Consider the following 22,026-nt stretch of genomic DNA (forward strand, 5'->3'; position numbering starts at 1 on the left):
ATAATAATAGTAATACCCTCTTATAGTATCGTGATGCTTAAATGAAATGAACTTCATAAAGCAGCTGGTCCAAAACCTAACAAATCAAAGTGCTTTGTCAACAGTTAATTTTATGTCTCGTCTCTGCCATTTGCAGCATTTTAGGTCTTGTCCTTAGGGATTCAGGGCAGCATTGCTTCCTCTGGAAAACTAGAAAACACCATGGCCCAGGGGCCAAGTCAGCCTTGCATTATACTTCCCACTGGCCAAGAGCAGTTATTATATTTTTAAGACAAAGAAGAAAATGCAGCATAAGAAATATATCCTCTATGGCCTAAAATATTTCCTCCAATCATTGCTATCTGGCCCCTTACAGTAGAAGTTTGCCAGTTGCTGCTCTGGACCTTTTCCGGACAGCCCCTTCCCCCGAGCCCATCCACCCCAACTCCAGGGCCAGATGTTCAGGCTCACGGCCCCAGTCACCTTGGACCTGACTCCATCATAGTCTCTCACACAGAATGCCCGGTGAGACCGCCAGCTCCTTCTTCATCCCTGTATCTCTGGGCACGTAGTAGGAAGTTAATAGACATTAGTTCAGGGAAAGAAAGGGGAGGGTCAGGGCGGACACCGAAGAGCAGTGTTGCCAGCTTCATAATTTTGCCAAGTCGTGGTGTGAAGAGACTGTCCCTTTAAGCTGGCTGTCCTCCTAGGCATTGCATTTTAGCTGAGCAACACCTTTGGCCCAAGTATGAGGGAAACCATCCAGTAGTTTAGTTGGAAAGACATTCTGAATTCCCCCTCGGCTAATGTGCATGGGGTGGACTTCCCAGGAACACATTTCTCTGTGATTCACAGCTCCCTTCCGGAAAAGAAGGTTGGCCTATAGGGAATGGGCCTTGGTCCAACAGCCCTGGGGCCACTCCCAGGGAGAAGGGACCGTGGCTTTCTTTCAGCGAGGCTGCATGAATATAAGATTTGCATCCTCTTGGACAAGCCTGGACTGAAAGAAGGTGTGAGAGTGTTTTTGAGAGTCTAAATGAGAGGAGCAGGCATGACTCTGCCTGCTTGACACTATTACTTTGGGGCATTTTAAAAGAATTCTTTAAGCCTCTACTTATTTTTCTAATATTCACGCTTATGTTGAGTTCCTCTTGCAGAAAAAGATGCTTCACGTTTACCCTAGAGCTTTCACTGCAGTTTTATGGAATCAGCCATTCTAACTATGTTGACATGACATGCCTGCATTGTTTGGTATCTTACATTCTAAACATGATTTTTTGGAGATTTATTTTTAAGAACTTGAGCTTTGTGTGTACGAGAGAGAGAGAGAAAGGGAAAGAGATTGATTTGTGCCCTGACCACTTGTCCCCTGAAGAAAGTCCAAAGGGTCTGAGATGAAAAGACATCAGAAGTGAGCAGGATAGCACATGTTCAAGGAGCAGATATTCAAGGTGCTTTCAGGAATCTGAGTTGAACAGTTTATAACTTCTGGCAAAAATGAACATTGACATTTACAATGGATATGGAAAAAAAATTTTAAAGGAAAGTGACAAACTCATATGAAGGATTTATAAGTTATAATAATTTATTAGTTTTCTACCTAAAAAGAAAAGATAATAACAGCAAAGAAAAGAAATCGTTATAGTTGACAGCAGATTTTTTCCTAATATTTCCAACATATATGTTGTTTGCAAATATATTGACCAGCGGAAGGTGTAGGAAAAGATTTTCAAGCCACAATTCTAAACAGTTTATGTCTAAGCTTACCAAATATTGATATTATTCCCCTGAAACTTCAAAGGAAGTGTTTATGAATTCTTGAAAAATAAAACTGCATTTTTGTCCTTGGAAGCAAGTGATCCTCTGGGTGAGAACACTCCCTGTGACAGATTTGAGAACATGGTTTGGACTTGAGAACAACTCACAGAAGTAGGTCAAAAGTTGTTTACTGACCACGTAAGTTTCCAGGTGCAGAGTGTATACTGAATCCCCTTACACTGAAGTTGCAGAGATACGTTAGTTAGGGCTGAAGGACTCTAGCTGTGTTTCTTAGCAGAGAGAGAGAGAGAGAGAGAGAGGGAGAGTGAGGGCAGGGGGAGGGGTGGTAAGTAAACCTTATACATCTTCAGGAGGGAGTCTTTACCATACCAGATTAAAAACACTCCAGTGAGTTACATTTGACAGGCTCCTGGTGCAGATGCATGCTGGGAACAAACAGGCCACCTCATTCAGCTACCTTTGACTTCCAATCATAAATATTTTGTAAACTACCAAGGAAAGAGAGCACCCTGTTATGTGAAGGGCTTATAAAGTTAAAACACTTGAAGAAAGAAAGCAGACATATTTTGTGAGAACCTTTCAGGGGACATATTTTGGTCATAGATGTAAAATCTTTAAGCTGATCATTCTGCTACTGCAGTATCAGTGCATTGCAGGCTCAGAAGCTGTGGTTAAACCTGGAGATCTTTTCACCATGATTACTCTCGATTATCTCAGAGGATAGCAAAACCTGGAGTTTTTTTTATTATAAAATCATCCAAAAATTAAAAAGGGAAAGGTCTGTATCAGTTAGAAACGCATTTGGCCAAAAGCCTAACTACAGTGGCCTAAACAAGCAAAGAAGATTATTCATTTTATGCAATAAGCCATCCAGGGCTGGTACAATAGCACAGTGATGTCCTTGGGGACCTATCTTTTCTTCTTCCACTGTCCTTATTAGTCTATAGACCTTAGCTTTGGGGTTATCCTTATGCTTGTTTCTTCATTATCACAAGATGGCTGCTGCCCCTCAGCAGGCTTTGTGTCTGTTTCAGGAAGGAAGAAGGAATTGAAAGTCAAGGCAAAGGACTAAAGAAGGATGCTAGATAAGCCTGCCCATTATTAAAAGATTTCTCAAAGGGCCAATTATTGATAAACATTTATATCTCATTCATTTTTTGAATGAATGACCAGAATTCAATAACTCAGTCATTCTCCAGGTTCAAATGAATCTAAGAAGGTGAATATTTTTAGTTTGCTATATTGTTACCTATAATGAAACCATGATTCTATTAAAATGAAAGGAAGAATAGATATTAGGCAGGCAACAGGCAAAGTCTGCCATAGGGCTGGCAGTCATTTCAAAGTATTTTATGTAGTTGATAATAGGTTTGAAAAAGCTAATTATCCATATTAAAGGTGAACAGACTATGAGGATAAGAGGAATCAACTAACAGTACAAAAATAGTGTAACATTTTTACAGAAAATAGTCACTGACAACATTAATGCTGGAGCACATTGATAATTGACCAATCAGTAGTTATTGTATTGCTATTTTGTGCTGGGCTAGGTGTTATGGGAAAAGAAGGAAAGAAAGAGAAGAAAAGAGAAGGGAAGGGAAGGGAGGGAGGGAAGGGGAAGAAAAATCATAGTAATATCTTGAGGTCTCAGCCTTCCCAAAACCTTACAGGCTACTGAGTAGATGAGGCTGGCATTATTGACCGATCACAAGACTGATTAGAGAGTTATAGAAATCATCATGTGCTTAACTAAAGGATGAGTAACTCTGTCTAGACTCACTGTAATTCTTAGTTCAGAGTTGTGGAGGAGATCAGTGTGGCCCAGAAGAGTTAGAGAGGGCTTCATGGAAGAAGTCGGCTTTCTTACAAACTTGTTCACTAGTATCTCAGAATACTACTCAGATCTCCAGGATCTAACTTATAAAAACCCAGCTGAGACTGTATAAACAAACACAATATTGTCAGTGTGTGTATGTATATGTGTATATGCCCATATGTGGGGCTATCTTTCAGAAGAGAAGTAATATATTTACTCATATAACTTAAGTATCTCAATCAGGTATGGCTTGATCCAGGGACTCAATCTGTACCATTAGCCCTGGTCTATTCTTACCTCCCAGGCTTCCCTGGTGGCTCAGACGATAAAGCATCTGCCTGCAATGTGGGAGACCCAGGTTCAATCCCTGGGTCAGGAAGATCCCCTGGAGAAGGAAATGGCAACCCATTCCAGTACTCTTTCCTGTAAAATCCCATGGATGGAGGAGCCTGGTAGGCTATAGTCCATGAGGTCCCAAAGAGTCAGACATGACTAAGCAATTTCACTTTCATTCTTATCTCCCAGTTGAGCAGCCTAACTCTTGGATATATTCTCTCTTTTGGTAGTTAAGTGGATGCCAGCAGGCCCAGGCCTGCACCCAACTCACAAATTATAGAAGGAAAAAGAGCTTGACTTTCAACAGACCTACAAAATCCTGAGCTCGAATCTCACTGAACACATTTGGATCAGGTGCCCATCTCTTAACTGGTTTCTTTGTTCAGTGGATGGATGTGCTGGTTGAGCATGCTTGATTCAAACACCCTCCCCTGAAGCAGGAGTTGGCAGCCCTCCAAAATCCCATGGACTGCAAGGGAGGGAGTGATGCTCCAGACGAAAATGGAGATATTGTTGCTAGAGGATGAAGGAGCAACTAAAATGGTTAATTTTAATAAACTACGGTGAACTGACTCAAATTTGCCGTTAGTCTACCATGAGATTGTGGATATGACTGTAGGCCAAGAAAGATAAATCATAAGCTGATGTTTTAACAGTCAACAGAATAATGGAAATGCATTTTGTTTGTTTGCGGTGGATTTATTTAATTCTTTGCTCATCCTGCAAATAATTTGGGATATATGTAAAATGTAAAACAATGATAAAATATAAGCGAAAGCATATCAGGGACATGGTAAATATAAATCAAAATTAAAACTGTATGGAGACTATAAATTCCAAAAAAATTGCTGTGATTGAACAACCGTTACTCTGAATTTCCTAGTAGCTACAGGAAAAATGAGGCTGTAAGTAGTAACACAGAGAAGGCAATGGCAACCCACTCCAGCACTCTTGTCTGAAAAATCTCATGGGCAGAGGAGCCTAGTAGGCTGCAGTCCATGGGGTCGCTAAGAGTCGGACACGACTGAGCAACTTCACTTTCACTTTTTACTTTCATGCATTGGAGAAGGAAATGGCAACCCACTCCAGTGTTCTTGCCTGGAGAATCCCAGGGACGGGGTAGCCTGGTGGGCTGCTGTCTATGGGGTCACACAGGGTCGGACATGACTGAAGCGACTTAGCAGCAGCAGCAGCAGCAGCAAGTAGTAACATAGTTCTTATTATCTGTGCAGCAGAAATATACTAGTTTTTCAGATAGTGTAATGGAGTAGAGAGCATGAATTTGGGGTTGAATACCAAAGCTCAGTAGTTGACCTTGGGCAAACATTAATTCTCCTAATTCTCCTTTCTCTCATCTTTTATATGGGAGTACTTGTACTCATAGTTTTGGGTTGTTTCACAAGAAGATAATCACGTACACAGTCAGTTCAGTCGCTCAGTGGTGTCCGACACTTTGCAACCCCATGGACTGAAGCACGCCAGGCCTCCTGGTCCATCATCAACTCCCAGAGCTTGCTCAAACTCATGTCCATATAAGCTACCAACAAACAAGAGCCTTGAGATGAGAAAAAAATGTGAAAATTAGGAGACACTGTGGTTGATTCCATCCCAGTCACTAACACAGAAGTGAATTGTGTGACACTGTATCTTATGGCATCCCTCGATGACCACAAAGGACATGATGACCAAATAATATTTGATCAAAGAAGCTCATAATGGGGCCAAGAAATTATGTTCCAAAAGACAGCCTGTGATGTCCTAACTTGGTCCAAGACTAAAAATCCAGAGTGTACAGAGAAATTAGGATTCTGTCCTTCAAACAGTCATCCTAATGTATCGGGTCCATCAGCCAACCTTTTGATAAACAGAGAGCCACTCAAAGACATAGTCCCTGATGGGGGCCTGGAGTGGAGGTATTAGTGAATGATGGACCCCTGTGTGTCAGTGATGTAGGTTGGACATCAGGCCTTGCTAAGACTCTGGTCTAGGATAAGGCTCCTCCTATTGGCAAGGACTGGATTTTACCCCACTGCTCCAGGGAAACACCAGTCAGAGACCCAGCGATGGACGCTTAAAAACCATGTCTTTTCCTCTCTGCTCAATCTTCCTTTATTTTACCACATTTGTCTGTCTTCATATAAACTCCCCTAACAAGGATTTTCTTATTTTTTATTCAGATCAACTCCTTGACAGTTACAGGGAAAACCAGGAATTTTACATCTGATGGGGACTCTCTAGCTGTTAAGACAGTTGTTGCTCTGTAAATTATCTTCCCTTTTTTCTTTCTATTAGATAGTAAAGTCTTGAGGGATGGCAAGTAAAAAATACTTTGGAGAATAATGAGTTTTTTACTTAACGATGTTTGATAGCCTGACTGTAATAATCACTCCCTTCCCCTGTGACTCAAGGTAAAGAATCCACCTGTAATGCAGGAGATGCAAGTTTGATCCCTGGGTTGGAAGGATGCCCTGGAGGAGGGCATGGCAACCACTCCAGTATCCTTGCCTGGAGAATCGCATGGACGAGAGGAGCCTGGCAGGCTACAGTCCATAGGGTCACAAACAGTCGGACACGACTGAAGGGACTGAGCACGCCTGTATGCATAGTAAATGGGATGCTTCATCTATCTTGGTGGGAATTTCTGAAAAAATCTGTTTACCCAGCACCAAGTAACAAATGAAAACAAGAACCAGCCTACAGATACTATGGAAATGGACTCTCCATGGTCAGATCCATGCTGGTGGATTGGGTCTATATTACATGCCACACTTGTTCAAAATTAATTCCTTTATGAAAAAGTCATACCTGTAAAAAGCCTGCAACATATAGGCAGTATGACATTTGTTCATCTGAGAGCAATTTTTTTAATCTTATTACCATCTCTAGCTAAAAATACCTTTTGAATCCTAGATTCTTGTGTGGGGTTAATCTTCCAGCTCAAGTTCACCTTGTTGCTAATTCTCCATCTCATTTCAGTGCGTGGGGGTTGATGTCATTTCATGTAGAAGGGGAATGTATTTCATCTGTCTGCTTCTCCAGCTGTCAGCAAACGTGTGCTGGGAGAAAGCTGCAAGGGTATATTTGGGCCACAACCAGCAAGTAGAGCCTCGTCATTGTTTAGAAATGGTCTCTGTGCCTGCCACTCTAACTCCCTCTTCTGCAGCTGAGGAATGGGGTTTCATGAATGGGTGTTTGAAGAATCAAGAACAATGGGGCCTTTGAGTACTTGGGTATAGCAGGCCCTATTTGTTGCTTACCCCACTTTCATGTCCCCACAGTCTCCTCTTCTTTAGCAGAAATCTGATTTTACTCAAATTTTACTCTGTGAGGAAGGTAATCCCATCCCCACATCAAAGGTGAATCATGAGTAATTTAAGCCTGTAGTGGTTATCTCATTTAATTTGCTAATTGTTAGTTGAGATGTGGGCTGGTGGCTTAGATCTGACTAAGGAAACATGAGGCAAAATTTTCTTAAGACCTTCTTAGTGAGACTTTCATATCTCATAGGAAGCACTTGAGAAAGATAATTTCTTCTTCCTCTGGAGTTTAATGTTCTTCATGTGATGGCTGGAATTGCAGCAGCCATCATGCAATATGAGGAGAGCTAATCTCAGGACAATACTGACATACTAGGAGAGCAGAGCAAAATGGAACAAAAATATGGAATGAATTCTACAGTCTGCATGCCCAAGGACTTCTGTTTTGAAAGAGAATATATTTTCATTTGATTTACTTATTTCTAAAAGAATACAGGGATATTGCAGGTTTCATTTCAGACCACTGCAATAGAGTGAGTAAAGCAATAAAGTGAATCACAATAATTTTTTGGTTTCCCAGTGAGTATCAAAGTTATGTTTACCATATGGAGTATAGTCTGTGTACAATAGCTGTGTCTTTAAAAACAAAGTCCAGTTCAGTTCAGTCACTCAGTCGTGTCCAACTCTTTGCAACCCCATGGACTGCAGCATACCAGGCCTCCCTGTCCATCACCACCTCCCAGAGCTTACATGTCCATTGAGTCAGTGATGCCATCCAATCATCTCATCCTCTGTGGTCCCCTTCTCCTCCCACCTTCAATCTTTCCCAGCATCAGGGTCTTTTCAAATGAGTCAGTTCTTTGAAGCCAAAGTATTGGAGTTTCAGCTTCAGCATCAGTCCTTCCAATGAACACCCAGGACTGATCTCCTTCAGAATGGACTGGTTGGATCTCCTTGCTGTCCAAGTGACTCTCAAGAGTCTTCTCCAACACCACAGTTCAAAAGCATCAATTTTTCAGTGCTCAGCTTTCTTTATAGTCTAACTCTCACATCCATACATGACTACTGGAAAAATCATAGCTTTGACTAGACGGATCTTTGTCGGCAAAGTAATGTCTCTGCTTTTTAATATGCTATCTAGGTTGCTCATAACTTCTCTTCCAAGGAGCAAGCATCTTTTAATTTCATGGCTGCAGTCACCATCTGCAGTGATTTCAGATACTTTATTGTTTAAAAATGCTATCTTCTGTCTGAGTGTTCAGCGAGTTGTAGTAGTAACATCAAAGATCATGGATCACCATAAAAATAGAATAATAATGAAAAAGTTTGAAATATTGTTGAGAATTACCAAAGTGTGACACAGAGACACAAAGTGAACAAATGCTGTTGGAAAACGGCACCAATAGACTTGCTGGGTACAGAGTTGCCACAAACCTCCAATTTGTGGGAAAAAAAAAAAAAGCAGTATCTTTGAAGCACAATAAAGTAAAACACAACAAAATGAGGTGTGCCTGTATATTTTTCTTGCTGTTTGAATTGGGTTGGGTTTTCTGTTACCTGCCAGCAAAAGTGTCCTTACTGATATATAGAGATATGCTATAAAGCGATCCTGAGAATTCTTTAGTCAAGTTCAACCCAGTTGTTGTTAGAGGCTGCAGCTCCTCAGTTTTCCTGCTTTGTCTTTTTAAGCCCAGTGGGCAGGAGGGGGCAACATTAACAGCTGATGAATTTTGCATGATGCGTTCTCCTTGCATATCACCTGGGCAACGCACATGTATTGATGAATGTGAAAAATGCCCAAGAAGCCAACTCTGTGAAGACAGATCAAGCTGGGAGAGCTAGAAAATTCTTTATTGGTAGCTACCAACAAGAATTTGGTAGGATATTTTGAGAAAGGGAAAATGACTGAATTGAGGCTATACAGTTTCTAGAGATATCAAAGCATAGCTTCCTGGCTGCCTCAGCGTTAAAGAATCTGCCTACAATGCTGGAGACACCGGAGATGCAGGTTCTATCCTTATGTTGGAAAGAGTCCCTGGAGAAGGAAATGGCAAACTATTCCAGTAAGAAGGAAATGGCAACCTACTCCAGTATTCCTGCCTGGAGAATCCTATGGACAGAGGAGCTTGGTGGGCTATAGTCCATAGGGTTGCAAAGTGTCAGACATGACTGAAGTGACTGAGCTTGCATGCACCAAGGACATAGCTTAAATGTCACACTCTGTGAAATCTTCCCTGAGTCCCCAAGGCCAAGTTCATCACTCCTTCTCCCTGTACCATATCCTTGACAGGGCTCTTGCCACAGATTGTCAAAGCACATGGTGCCCATGGTTGGTTCACTTGGCTAGACTGTGAGTTCATACAGGACAGGGGACTAATTGTAATCTTTGTTGTATTCACCCATTTGACAATGATTTATTCTGTATCTACTACGTGCCAGGCATTGAGTTGTACTGAAGATACAGTAGTAAGGAAAAGCAGAGGCGCTCCTGCAGCCATGGAATTTAGACTCTAGTCCAAGACAGACCATCAGATCATCACAATAATCAATTAACTTCTTGCCAATAATCAAATGAATGGCACTCAGGAATTATCTGTTGAAACCAGTCACAAAATTTTCAATATTCCACAGGGTCTCTTATCTTCCTGGAGCCTTGCCTAGGGTCATGTTAAGAGGGAAAGTGTCCCAATGACTAGCAAGATTCAGCCACAGTATGCAAGTTCTTTTCAAGCCTCTACTTGCTTGTGCTTGCTAATGTCTCATTGACAAAAGCAAGCTGCATGGCCAGGCCCAAGGTCTCTGTGGGAGGATGTTATACTCCTAATGGATACAGGCTGGTGGGATTGGTTAGGGTCAATTACTGTCCAAATCTGCCACACTATTTTTAAAGTGTTGGTTTTGTTATGAAAACCTTAAACAATGATCATTTGAATCCAAGGATAAGGTTCTTGCTACAAATTGATACTCCCAAGTTTGACTCAGACATTTTAAACAGAAAAAACAGATGATGTGGTTCACAATGAACAGTGGATCTAAGGCTTTGGTCTTAAAGTTTTTACATGGTGCTTTGATGAGAGAGGAGTATTGGCAACCGAGTATGTCTGGTCACCTAGTCTTTGTAATATTTACAATGAGGGTAGTCTTCCCTTGTGAAGACTGTTGAAAATATTTGACTCTTCCCCCAACGAGTAATCAGAGAAAACCATTCTAAACTGAATGGTTGGCCCATACCAGCAGTTCCTGCTATAAATTACGAAATGTACAGTGTACCAGTACTTTCTCCTCTATTACATTATAACAAATGAATTTTTAAATTAGGTTCAGAGTCTAAATTCTTAACTAAAAATAACATAGGACAGATTTAAAGAAATAAAGCTTAACTTGAAGGAGACTTTCACGTCTTAAAAGTTGATATAAAGTGTCTGCATATTTTATCTGAAGAAGCCCGTAATTAAGAGAAAATGTGTTGTAGATCTGAAAAGAAAGTGAAAGTCACTCAATCATGTCTGACTCTTTGCGACCCCATGGATGAATGGTGAATTAAACTATGTATGTGGGTCTAGTGGAAAGATTATCTACCCCAAGGCTTCTACGAAATTACATATTCTGGTTCAAAAGTTAATGTATAAAATCACCTGAACTGATTAATCATTGTAATGGAACAACTCCAGATCTAGAACTAATTTGAGGACCCTGAGTTCTTCTCTGCTCTTAACTGGAAAATCCACAACTCTGATATCAAGGATTTTGTTTAATAAAGACTTTTGGATCACTGAATACATAGCATAGAAGGAAGTGCCAGAAATGGCTAGAATTGGTCCAAATTTACTACTGCAGTACCACGTACAGTGCCTTTGAGGTCAACAAAACATATGAGGCATGCCCACATGCATGTACACACAGACAGGAAGGTGAGAGTCAAATAAGATTGACATAACCATATTGGGTTTCTCTGTTTCATTTTGATAATAAAAACCATGGACAAGGTTTAAGGGACTCTAAGAAGAGTGGTCAGAGGTTTCAAACACAAGTGCAGTGGGCCCACCATGTGTATGTGCAAGCAAGTCCGAGTCCTGGGCAAACGATTTAAAATATTCCTTAGGATGGCTTATCCTCTAAAACTTTTCCATCCTCCCCACGACATGTAGACTTCATTTCTCATTCCTACTGAACATATGAGTATTTCATACTCATGAGCTAGATTGAGGTTTGAAGTTTAGAATTTGTAACATACCACAGTAATGAGATACCCAGATTATGGACAGGTATTCTGTGATTTGCATACTGACCAGAGAAAGAAGCATAAAGAAGGTCACAGAATTAGAACTGAATGTGCCTTTTCCTAATATGTATATTTTCTTCAGTTCAGTTCAGTCGCTCAGTCATGTCTGACTCTATGTGACTGCATGGATTGCAGCACACCAGGCCTCCCTGTCCGTCGCCACCTCCCAGAGCTTACTCAAACTCATGTCCATTGAGTCAGTGATGCCATCCAACCATCTCATCCTCTGTCGTCCCCTTCTCCTTCCACCTTCAGTCTTTCCTAGCATCAGGGTCTTTTCCCATGAGTCAGTTCTTTGAATCACATGGCCAAAGTATTGGAGTTTCAGCTTCAGCATCAGTCCTTCCAATGAATATTCAGGACTGATTTCCTTTAGGATGGACTGGTTGGGTCTCCTTGCTGTCCAAGGGACTCTCAAGAGTCTTCTCCAACACCACAGTTCAAAAGCATCAATTCTTCAAAACTCAGCTTTCTTTATAGTCCAACTCTCACATCCATATATGACTACTGGAAAAATGGTAGCTTTGACTAGATGGATCTTTGTTGGCAAAGTAATGTCTCTGCTTTTTAATATGCTGTTTAGGTGGGTTATAACTTTTCTTCCAAGGAGCAAGCATCTTTTAATTTCATGGCTGCAGTCACCATCTGCAGTGATTTTGGAGCCCAAAAAATAAAGTATATTTTCTTGGTATTTGTCAATTTGAAATTTGAAAATGTTCATAGGCTCATAGTATTGATAGCACTCCCCCAAGGTCACCTGAAAATTGAGTTTTTAGTCAAACTGAAAGTCATTTTTTTTTCTGAAGCATACTTCAAAGTTCAGCTATGATGGTTTAATCATCACTTTCAAAAATTAATTCTGGATCCTTGGGGGAAATTGCTTCTTTGTATGGGATGTCATTACAGTGTGCAGGGTATTACATTCCTAGAAATAGTGTAATGATGTTGTACATGATGGAGGTGAGGACACTAGATAGACCAGAGTGGAATATTTGGGGTACAGGATGCCATTTAAATAACCTACTGAGCATCTGTAGGTATTGTATATCCCTGCCTTAACATCATGGGAAGTGGACAGAAGGAACCTTGAAATCATTGGGTTCAGTACCTCCAGTTTATCCATGAGGAAAATTTGGCCTAGGGATGTTGATCAAGGTCCCATGTTCAGAGTCACTCAACTAGTTTGGGCCAAGGGGAAAATCAGTTTCCTGACTTTCAGTCCAGGGAACTTTCTTCACTTCACCATACTTTTTCTTACATAATATAGCAAATAAAAGTGTTGCAGGGAATTCCCTGGTAATCCAGTGGTTAGGACTCTGCACTTCCAGTGCTAGGGGACTGGGTTTGATCCTTGGTTGAGGAACTAAGATCCTGCAAGCCACAGAGTGTGGCCTAAAACACAAAAGAATGTTTCAGAATATGAATGTAAAGAAAGAAAGTAATAAATTTCCCTTACAGTTTTAGGGAACAACCAAAATAGCATCCTCTAAATGATAAAAAAGATAAAATGGGCTTCCCTGGAGGCTCAGATTGTAAAGAATCCACCTGCACTGTGGGAGACCCAAGTTCAATCCCTGGTTTGGGAAGATCCCCTGAAGGAGGTCATGGTAACCCACTCCAGTATTCTTGCCTGGAGAATCCCCATGGACAGAGGAACCTGGTGGGCACAGTCCATGGGGTTGCAAAGAGTCAGACATGACTGAGCGACTAAGCACAAATGATAAAAGTGACAATATTGGTTCTAAAACAACATTTTACAGTATTTTCATCCCATCAGTTTGTGTATTTAATAGACAGATATTTATTAATTATCCACATGCACAAACCAGGTAGACCCAATCTATTAGAGGAATAAAACAGATGGATTTGTACAGCTATATTTGTCTTTCTGTGGATAGCATTAGACATGGAACTATCTCAAGTAGGAGCAGGGGGGAAGGAGAGAGCATAAAGTTCAGATTTGGCAAGGTTTCTGGAAGAAGATGGATTATGAATAATTAGATGATACAAAGATGTGATTTGAGAGTTGGGGGTAGAAAGAGTTTTCCATGCAAAAGGCAGCAATGAGGGAAAAGAGAGTTCTTTAATGGGTCCTGTGTGTTTCCTCCTCTAGAATGGAGGGGGTCCAGGGATTGGAGAGTCGATGGTGATTAGGAAACAACTGCATCTGTTAGAAGACCTAGAATGACTTGATGGGCAAAAGCCAGTGAGAATCACTGCTGAGTTCTGGACAGCACTATTGGAAGGCTGAGCCCTGTACAGACTTTGGTGTTTGGTGATGGTCTTAAAAAAAAAATCAAAAAACAACAGAGAACTTGAAATGGTTAAAACTGTAGAAGGGAGAAGAAAGCATAAAAAGAGCATAAAGGAAGATTTATTACATGACAAGCCCAAATAAGAATGGGACATATACAGAAATGCCAGAGGTTCCAAAAGAGAATTGTGAGTGCCCATAGAGCTGGAATCCACGGGCAGCACAAATTACTGGAACTTTTTTCCTATTTCTTTGATGAATATATGTGATAAACTGCTGCTGTGCTCAATCGTTCAGTCATGTCCAACTCTTTGCAATCCTATGGACTGTAGCCCTCCAGGCTCCTCTGTCCAAGGGATTCTCCAGGCAAGGGTACTGGAATGAGTTGCTATGTCCTCCTCCAGGAGATCTTCCTGATCCAAGGATCGACCCATGTCGTTTTCATCTTCTGCATTGGCAGGCAGGTTCTTTATTACCACTAATGCCATCTGGAAAACCCCATATTTGACAAGGGAAAATATTAAAATCTTATGTTAATTTCTAAGGCATTTCCAACTGATATCTTGATAACAGTATGGATTGAAATTGATAATTTAGTAACTTCAGAAGAGAGTATCATTTACTGGGTTATAATCCAGCACTAACCCTGGATATTCATTGGAAGGATTGATGCTGAAGCTGAAACTCCAGTACTTTGGCCAACTGCTGCAAAGAGCCGACTCACTGGAAAAGACCCTGATGCTGGGAAAGATTGAGGTCAGGAGGAGAAATGGGGGACAGCGGATGAGATGGTTGGATGGCATCACTGACTCAATGGACATGAGTTTGAGCAAGGACTAGGAAATAGTAAGGGTCAGGGAAGTCTGGCGTGCTGCTGTCCATGGGGTTGCAAAGAGTCAGACACAACTGAGTGACTGAACAACAAGGATGACAACCCCTCTTGTAGATGAGGACACTGAGGCTCCAAGATGCAAGGGGACTAGTTCCTGGCACTGCAGTGTCCTAGGAAATTTTCAGGTGGGGATTCACAGAATGGATTTGAACTGCTCAAATCCTGTGGGCAGTGAGCGCACACCTGTTGCTAAGATCTAACCTCACGACACCGTGGCTATGGCTCTTCCCCTCATTGGTATGAGGAACCATGGAATGGAGGTGCTGAAAAATCACAGAGTGACTTTTATTCCTTAAAGAAAATCACTTCATCTTTAGCATAATATAGATACTAAGGGTCTAATGCTTTGATGGTGTGTAGTATGAATTTCAGTCAACCTACACATTTAGTTGGGCTTCCCTGGTAGCTCAGTGGTAAAGAATCTACCTGCAATGCAGGAGACCCAGGTTCGATCCCTGGGTCAGCATGATCCCCTGGAGAAAGAAATGGCAACCCACTCCGGTATTCTTGCCTGGGAAATCCTGTGGACAGAGGAGCCTGATGGGCTACTGTCCATGGAGTCACAAGGAGTCAGACATGACTTAACGACTATGCACGCACATTCAGTTAACCAGCACTTGTGTGCTTGCATGCTAAGTCGCTAAAATCGTATCTGACGCTGCAACACTATGGACTGTAGCCTGCCAGGCTCCTCTGTCCGTGGGATTCTCCAGACAAGAATACTGGAGTGGGGTGCTATGCCCTCCTCCGGGGCATCTTCCCAACCCAGGAATCGAACTCACATCTCTTAAGTCTCCTGCATTGGCAGCCAAACTCTTTATCTCCAGCACCACTTGGGAAGCCCATTAACCAGCACATTTGTTCTCTAATCATTCTAGGGGGTGGGCCCTTACTGTAGTGTGAGCAGATCTGTCAGGTTAGTCATGACTTTGAACTATGGATGAGAGGACAGCAGCATTCTGGGGCGTCCACGACAGTGCCTTTCACCCAGACTCTTCTCCAGTATCATGCAGGCAACCTTCTCCCCCACCATAATCCCTCATAATGCTGTTCGGAACCAGCCAACAACTTAACATGGAAGGCTAGGAGTCTACTACAATAGTGGTTCTTCTAAACGGACCTAGAGGTAGCAGGGCCCCAGAGAACCTCTCTAGAGCCAGCCTCCCGACCCTCATCATCCTAGACTTTCTGATTCAGTTAGTCTCAGAGTGGGGTCCAGAAATCCGGAGTTTTAGAAGTTTCATAGGTAATTCAAATATATAGCCATTCAGGAACTACAGCTTGTAACATACTATATTAAATATCGTTTTGCAAAGACTTGAAAGCAGGATTGATGTTCATTCTTCCGACAAGACCAGTCCCCAGAGAGACCTATAATCATGGACTATGAAAAATCTAGGTCCAGACCAAGTTTGCTTTTTACCTAGAAAGGCTTCTTTCTCTGCCCCATTTCAAACCTGGGGGAAGTTATTGAATTGTGGATGTCATCTGGTGGTAGTTACTGTTGTGCTCAGGATTTTGGAAAGACTTCTGTTTATTTGGCACGCTCCACACAAGCCTGTCAGGCCCTGGGGATTTGTGGCATTTGCAGAACTTACAAGGCAGGCAACATAAAAATATATAAGTCACTGAGTGAAATATTTGGGAGCTCCCTTCACTTTTACAAATTGGCCATAAAATAGAAACCACAGACATAACATTCGTATAACCATAGTTGCCAAGAATGAAGAATCACTTGGGGTGCAGGAGGGAGGGTGCGGTGTGGGAGAGGGAGGGTTTTTGTTGTGTGCTTCTTGTAGGATACACAAAGAGAGAGTAAGCATTGAAAATTTGTGTGCAAATGATAATAGGGACATTAAAGTTGAAATGCCTAACAATTGGCAAATATCTGTTGAGGAAAAATGGGGATTTTGATCTAAAGAGGGCTTTAGACATCTTTTCACAGTCGTTAAGTTTACCATTTGAGGGTATTCGCTTGTCTTGATAGACATTTTAAGTGCATTTAGGATTTTATATACATTTCACTATGACGTATTGCTTCCTGTTTTTTCCTTTTCTAGTGAAGTGGGTCACAATATCTGAGGCAGCTGTGACTGCTTATAATAGATTAGGGGAAGGAATACAGGGAAAACTACATCCATCCTGCTCTTCCCCTCCTGTTAGCTGCTCTGACACTCCAGACTTACATTAGCTTATAAAATGCATCCTGAGGGAGGAGCAAGAGAGGCCAGTCGACTCCTGTCAGCTCCAGCTGAGCATCTGGGGACATAAGTAATGGATGAGTAATGCCCGATGATGCTGGTTGTGAGCGTAGACTGTTGAACAATAGCATTTAATGAGACTGGACACATTCAAGACATGACAAAAGAAATAGCATCTCTGTTGCAGAAGCCAAACTAAAGGTCATTTTCACCTTTTGATGTTTTATTATATTAAATAGAGTGTCATTTTGGGGTCAGGTTAGCTGTAAGCTGGATTTTAGTTGTTTTGTGGTACTTTTTTAGCTTTGTGACCTTGAACATACCAAATGATCTCTCCGGCCTTGGTTACTCGTCTAAAAATAGTCCATCTCACAGGGTACTTGAGGAGATGAAAAGACAATATAAAGCTCTAGTCAAGTCAAACACAGATTGGGCTGTGGGTGGGAATGAAAGAGACTAGTGGTACAGGGTGGGGAGGGAGTTGGAAGGGGATGGATTAATCGACATTGCCTCTAGACCTCAAACTCTGTCATTGTGTGAATCTGTGATCTATGGGAAAGAGGAGGGCACACAGGAGAATCACTTAGGTACTATTAGTGATGTTTAAATTATTTGAAAATTTAAATTCTTAGAGAAATGTACACTAGGGTGAAGACAGTTACGCTATTTGATTCACTATTGTTAACAAAGGTTTTAAAAAATTTACATGGCACAGAGCCTGCACAGGGGGTCAGGGTCAGCCCTCCACAAAAATCTGTCCTGTTTTTTTTTTACCATCATTTCAGAAAGTACACATCAGAAAAGATGACAAAGTTGGTAAAACAGACTTCAGGAGCACATTTATAGTTCTACTGAAAACAAGGATGAGCAGCAACTCATTCCCATTCTTAATTTTAACACCTATCCCAAACCCCCAAATCAACTCACTGATCTGGCCTGACTAAATCTGCCAGTTTCCAGTGAATTCCATAGGTTTTTAGAAAGGATTTAAAAGCCCCACCCTAAATTTGAGAAAGGTTATTATTTTTGATGGTGTACTATATGCTGTGGTTCAGACAATAAAGAATCTGCCTATAATGCAGGATACCCAGATTTGTTCAGTCCCTGGGAGGGGAAGATCTTCTGGAGGAGGGCATGCCAATCCACTCCAATATTCATGCCTGGAGAATTCCATGGACAGAGGAGCCTGGCAGGCTACGGTCCATAGGGTCGCAAAGAATCGGACACAACTGAGGTGACTTAGCACACACTCACTGTGTTAATTAACCAAGAAATTCAGGAGAAATTATTTCCACCTCAGGTTTCTAAGTGCCTCTGTTCTTCATCTAAACTTTCTAAGATACATTTTATACTCTTAGAATAAAGTACTTAATATGTAGTAACTCACACCTTCTAGGTCACCAATTTAGTTATAAAAAATGTTGACTAAATTGTTGTTCTATGCTGTCCTAGGAGACAAGGAAAAATGTATTCATCCAATTCTTGAACAGTTTAATTCCCCAAAGAAATTAAAAGTTGTGTTTATTTTGGCAGCTTTATCACAACCACAGTCTATCTCCCAGCCTGGTTATTACAGAAAATCCAACTTACAAACACTATTAGTGCAGTTCCACTAGATGTGAAACCCAGTTCAACCTCCCTGGGTCATAATCTCATGATAAGAACTAAATGATTCATCCGACTATCTGAACTTCTACAGTTATTTCCAGAGAATAGACTTTTGAGGTGCTCACTGATTGAACAGACCTATTATATTGATGGGCTTTTTTACCCTGATGACTTTTATTAGCATTTATCAGCTGTATTGGAAGATTATCCTGGTCTCACAGTTTAGTGGAATCATTGTGTTAATGTTAAACAGTACATTAAGCCCCTCAGAGCTGCCAAGAACCAATCGATGTCCATTGAGACACTATGTAGCCAAGGCATTTTCTAGGCACCGTGAGGACACATGGATCATGGCATCTGGTACCATCACTTCATGGCAAATAGATGGGGAAACAATGGAAACAGTGAGACTTTCTTTGCTTGGGCTCCAAAATCGCTGCAGATGGTGACTGCTGCCATGAAATTAAAAGATGCTCGCTCCTTGGAAGAAAAGTTATGACCAACCTAGATAGTATATTAAAAAGCAGAGACATTACTCGGCCAACAAAGGTTCATCTAGTCAAAGCTGTTTTTGCCAGTAGTCATAGATTGGAGAAGGAAATGGCAACCCACTCCAATATTCTTGCCTGGAGAATCCCATGGACAGAGGAGCCTGGTGGGCTACAGTTTCTGGGGTCGCAAAGAGTCGGACACAACGGAGCGACTAACACACACACATGAGGACACATAAAAGAAGATATTATGACTGACCCTAAGGAAACAAAGTATTGCTCATTTAAAAAATGTATATGTGAAGAACTATATCAAAATGGTATAGGACTGGTTGCTAAGTAAGTGATATTAGTATTATATTTTACTCCAAAGACAATTAGCCTTGAAGCTCCACATTTACAAAATGCTGCTCTGCCTATAAAACATTTTAAGAAAATTAAACCTATAATTACAAAGGCAAAAATTCAAATTGCATTCCATAGCCAAGTTTGGGGTATATTTAGATATGTTATACTATACTCTCTAACTTTGGGCCTTTTACGGCCTTCTGTTATGGATATGTGCTGAATGATGGAATCTTTTGGTTATTTTATTTGTCAATTACTGTTGAATGCCCAGCATTCAATATGGAAATAATGTCTTTAGTGGGATTTAAATATTTAGGCAGATACTTTTTATAATTGCTTCTTAGTCTATCAGAATTTTTATAACTTGGCAATTAGAAAAGAAAAAGAAATAAAAGGCATCCATACTACAAAGGAAAAAGTAAAACTGTCTCTGTTTGCAGATGACATGATCAAATATATTGAAAATCCTAAAGAATCCACACAAAGAAACTATTAAAGCTAATAAAATGAGTTTGTCAGGGTTGGAGGATACAAGATCAATACACAAAAATCAGTTGTATTTCCACCAGTGAGCAGCTAATCCAAAAATTAAATTAAAAAGCAGTTCCATTTATAATGCTGGTTTAGTCACTAAGTTGTGTCCAGCTCTTGTGATCCCATGGATTATGGCCCACCAGGCTCCTCTGTCCATGGGATTTTTCAGGCAAGAATACTGGAGTGGCCTTGCTAAAAACTAGCAAGGGGGCACTTTTTCAGTCCCCTTCTGATGTCTATGTCAGAAGCTTTCTCCTGTCTCTTTTATAAAACTTTGTTACCCACACACACAAAGAATACTGGAGTGGGTTGCCATTTCCTTCTCCAGGGGATCTTTCTGACCCAGGGATCAAACTCAGATCTCCTGCACTTCAGGCAGATTATTTACCACTAAGCTACCAGGGAACACCATTTAAAATAGCATCAAAAAATAAATAAAAGAATTATAGGGCTTGTACACTGAAAATTGAAAAATATCAATGAAACAAATTAAAGGAAAATCCAGTAAGTGGAAAGACCTCTATGTTCATGGATTGGAAGACTTAATATTATTAAAATGGCAGTAGTCCCTATATTGATCTATTGATTCAACACAGTCCCTGTCAAAATCTCAACTGCCTTTTTTGCAGAAATTGACAAGCTGATCCTAAAATTCATAAGGAAATGCAAGGGACCCAGAATAGCCGAAACAATCTTGGTAAAGAAGAACGCAGTTGCAGGGATTCACCCTTCCTGATTTCAAAACTTAGAACAAAGAAATGGTAACCTAGATTCTGTGGTACTGGCATGGCATAGGATAAACATATAGATCAATGGAATAGGACCGGCAGTCCAGAAATAAAACTGTAGTTTTATGGTTAGTGGGTTTTCAGTAAGGGTGCCAAACAATTAAATAGAGAAAGAAAAAAAAGTCTTTTCAAAAAAATGCTGCTGAGGCAGATGGATATTCACATGCAAAGGAATGAAGTTAGATCACTAGCTCACATCATACACAGAATTAACTCAAAATAAATCAAAGACCTGAATATTAGCACTAAAACTATGAAACTTCTAGGAGAAAACACAGGTGTATATCTTTGTGACCTTGGATTAGGCAGTAGTTTCTTAGATATGATACCGAAAGTGCAAGCAACCAAAGAAAAAGTACATAAACTGGATTCCATTAAGATTACAATCTTATGCTTTGACATTTCAAGAAAGTGAAAAGACAATCCATAGAATGGGAGAATATATTTGCAGATCATATATTTGCAAATTAAGAAAAAATATAGAACTTTAAAAACTCAACGGATAGTGAACAGGACCCTACTTACTGCACAGGGAACTCTGCTCAGTGTTATGTGGCAGCCTGGATGGGAAAGGGAGTTTGGGGGAGAATGGATACATGTATATGTATGGCTGAGTCCCTTTGCTGTCCACGTGGAACTACCACAACATTGTTAACAGGTTATACTCCAATATAAAATAAAATGTTAAAAAAAATTTGGAAAAAAAAAAAAACAGTGAAAAGACAAATAACCAATTTTAAAATGGGCAGTGTTTGAATAGACATTTGTCCAAAGAAAATATACAAATGGCCAATAAATACATGAAATATGCTCAACATCATTAGTCATCAGGGAAATGCAAATCAAAACCACAATGAGATACCACTTCACACCCATTAGGATGGCTATAATAATAATAATAATAAAAACAGGCAATAACAAGTGTTGGCAAGGATGTGGAGAAATTGAAACTCTCATGCATTGCTGGTGGGAATATAAAATGGTGCAGCTGTATTAAAAACAGTTTGGCAGTTCTTCAAAAAATTAAGCATAGAGTTACCATATGATCCAGCATTTCTACTCTGAGGATTTACCCAAGATGAATCAAAAACATATGTATACACAAAGACATATAGACAAATGTTCACAGCATCATTGCTCATAGTAGGCAAAAGGTGGAGACCATCCAATGTCCATCAACTGATAAACATATAAACAAAATATGGCCTATCCTTACAAGGCAATACTATTTGGCCATATAAAGAGATGAAATACCAATTCATACTACAACACTGATGAACCTTAAAAACATTATGCTCAGTGAAAGAAGCCAGACACAAAAGGCCACATGTCCTGTGATTCCATTTATATGAGATTTTTGGAAAGCTATAGGCAAAACCCTAGAGACAGAGAGTAGATAGTTTCAGCGAATCAAGATAATGAGGTAAATGGAAGGGATTGCTAATGGGTATGGAGTTTCTT

At 40.6% G+C, this 22,026-nt stretch overlaps 1 protein-coding gene across 2 annotated transcripts in view; it reads left to right on the top strand.

Annotated features, from left to right (window-relative positions):
- Nucleotides 1-22,026, top strand: part of UST (uronyl 2-sulfotransferase) — a 314,331-nt gene that overhangs the window by 173,997 nt on the left and 118,308 nt on the right. The window lies entirely within an intron of this gene.

The sequence above is a fragment of the Ovis aries genome, chromosome 8 (assembly GCF_016772045.2).
Source record: "Ovis aries strain OAR_USU_Benz2616 breed Rambouillet chromosome 8, ARS-UI_Ramb_v3.0, whole genome shotgun sequence".
NCBI classification, from domain to species: domain Eukaryota; kingdom Metazoa; phylum Chordata; class Mammalia; order Artiodactyla; family Bovidae; genus Ovis; species Ovis aries.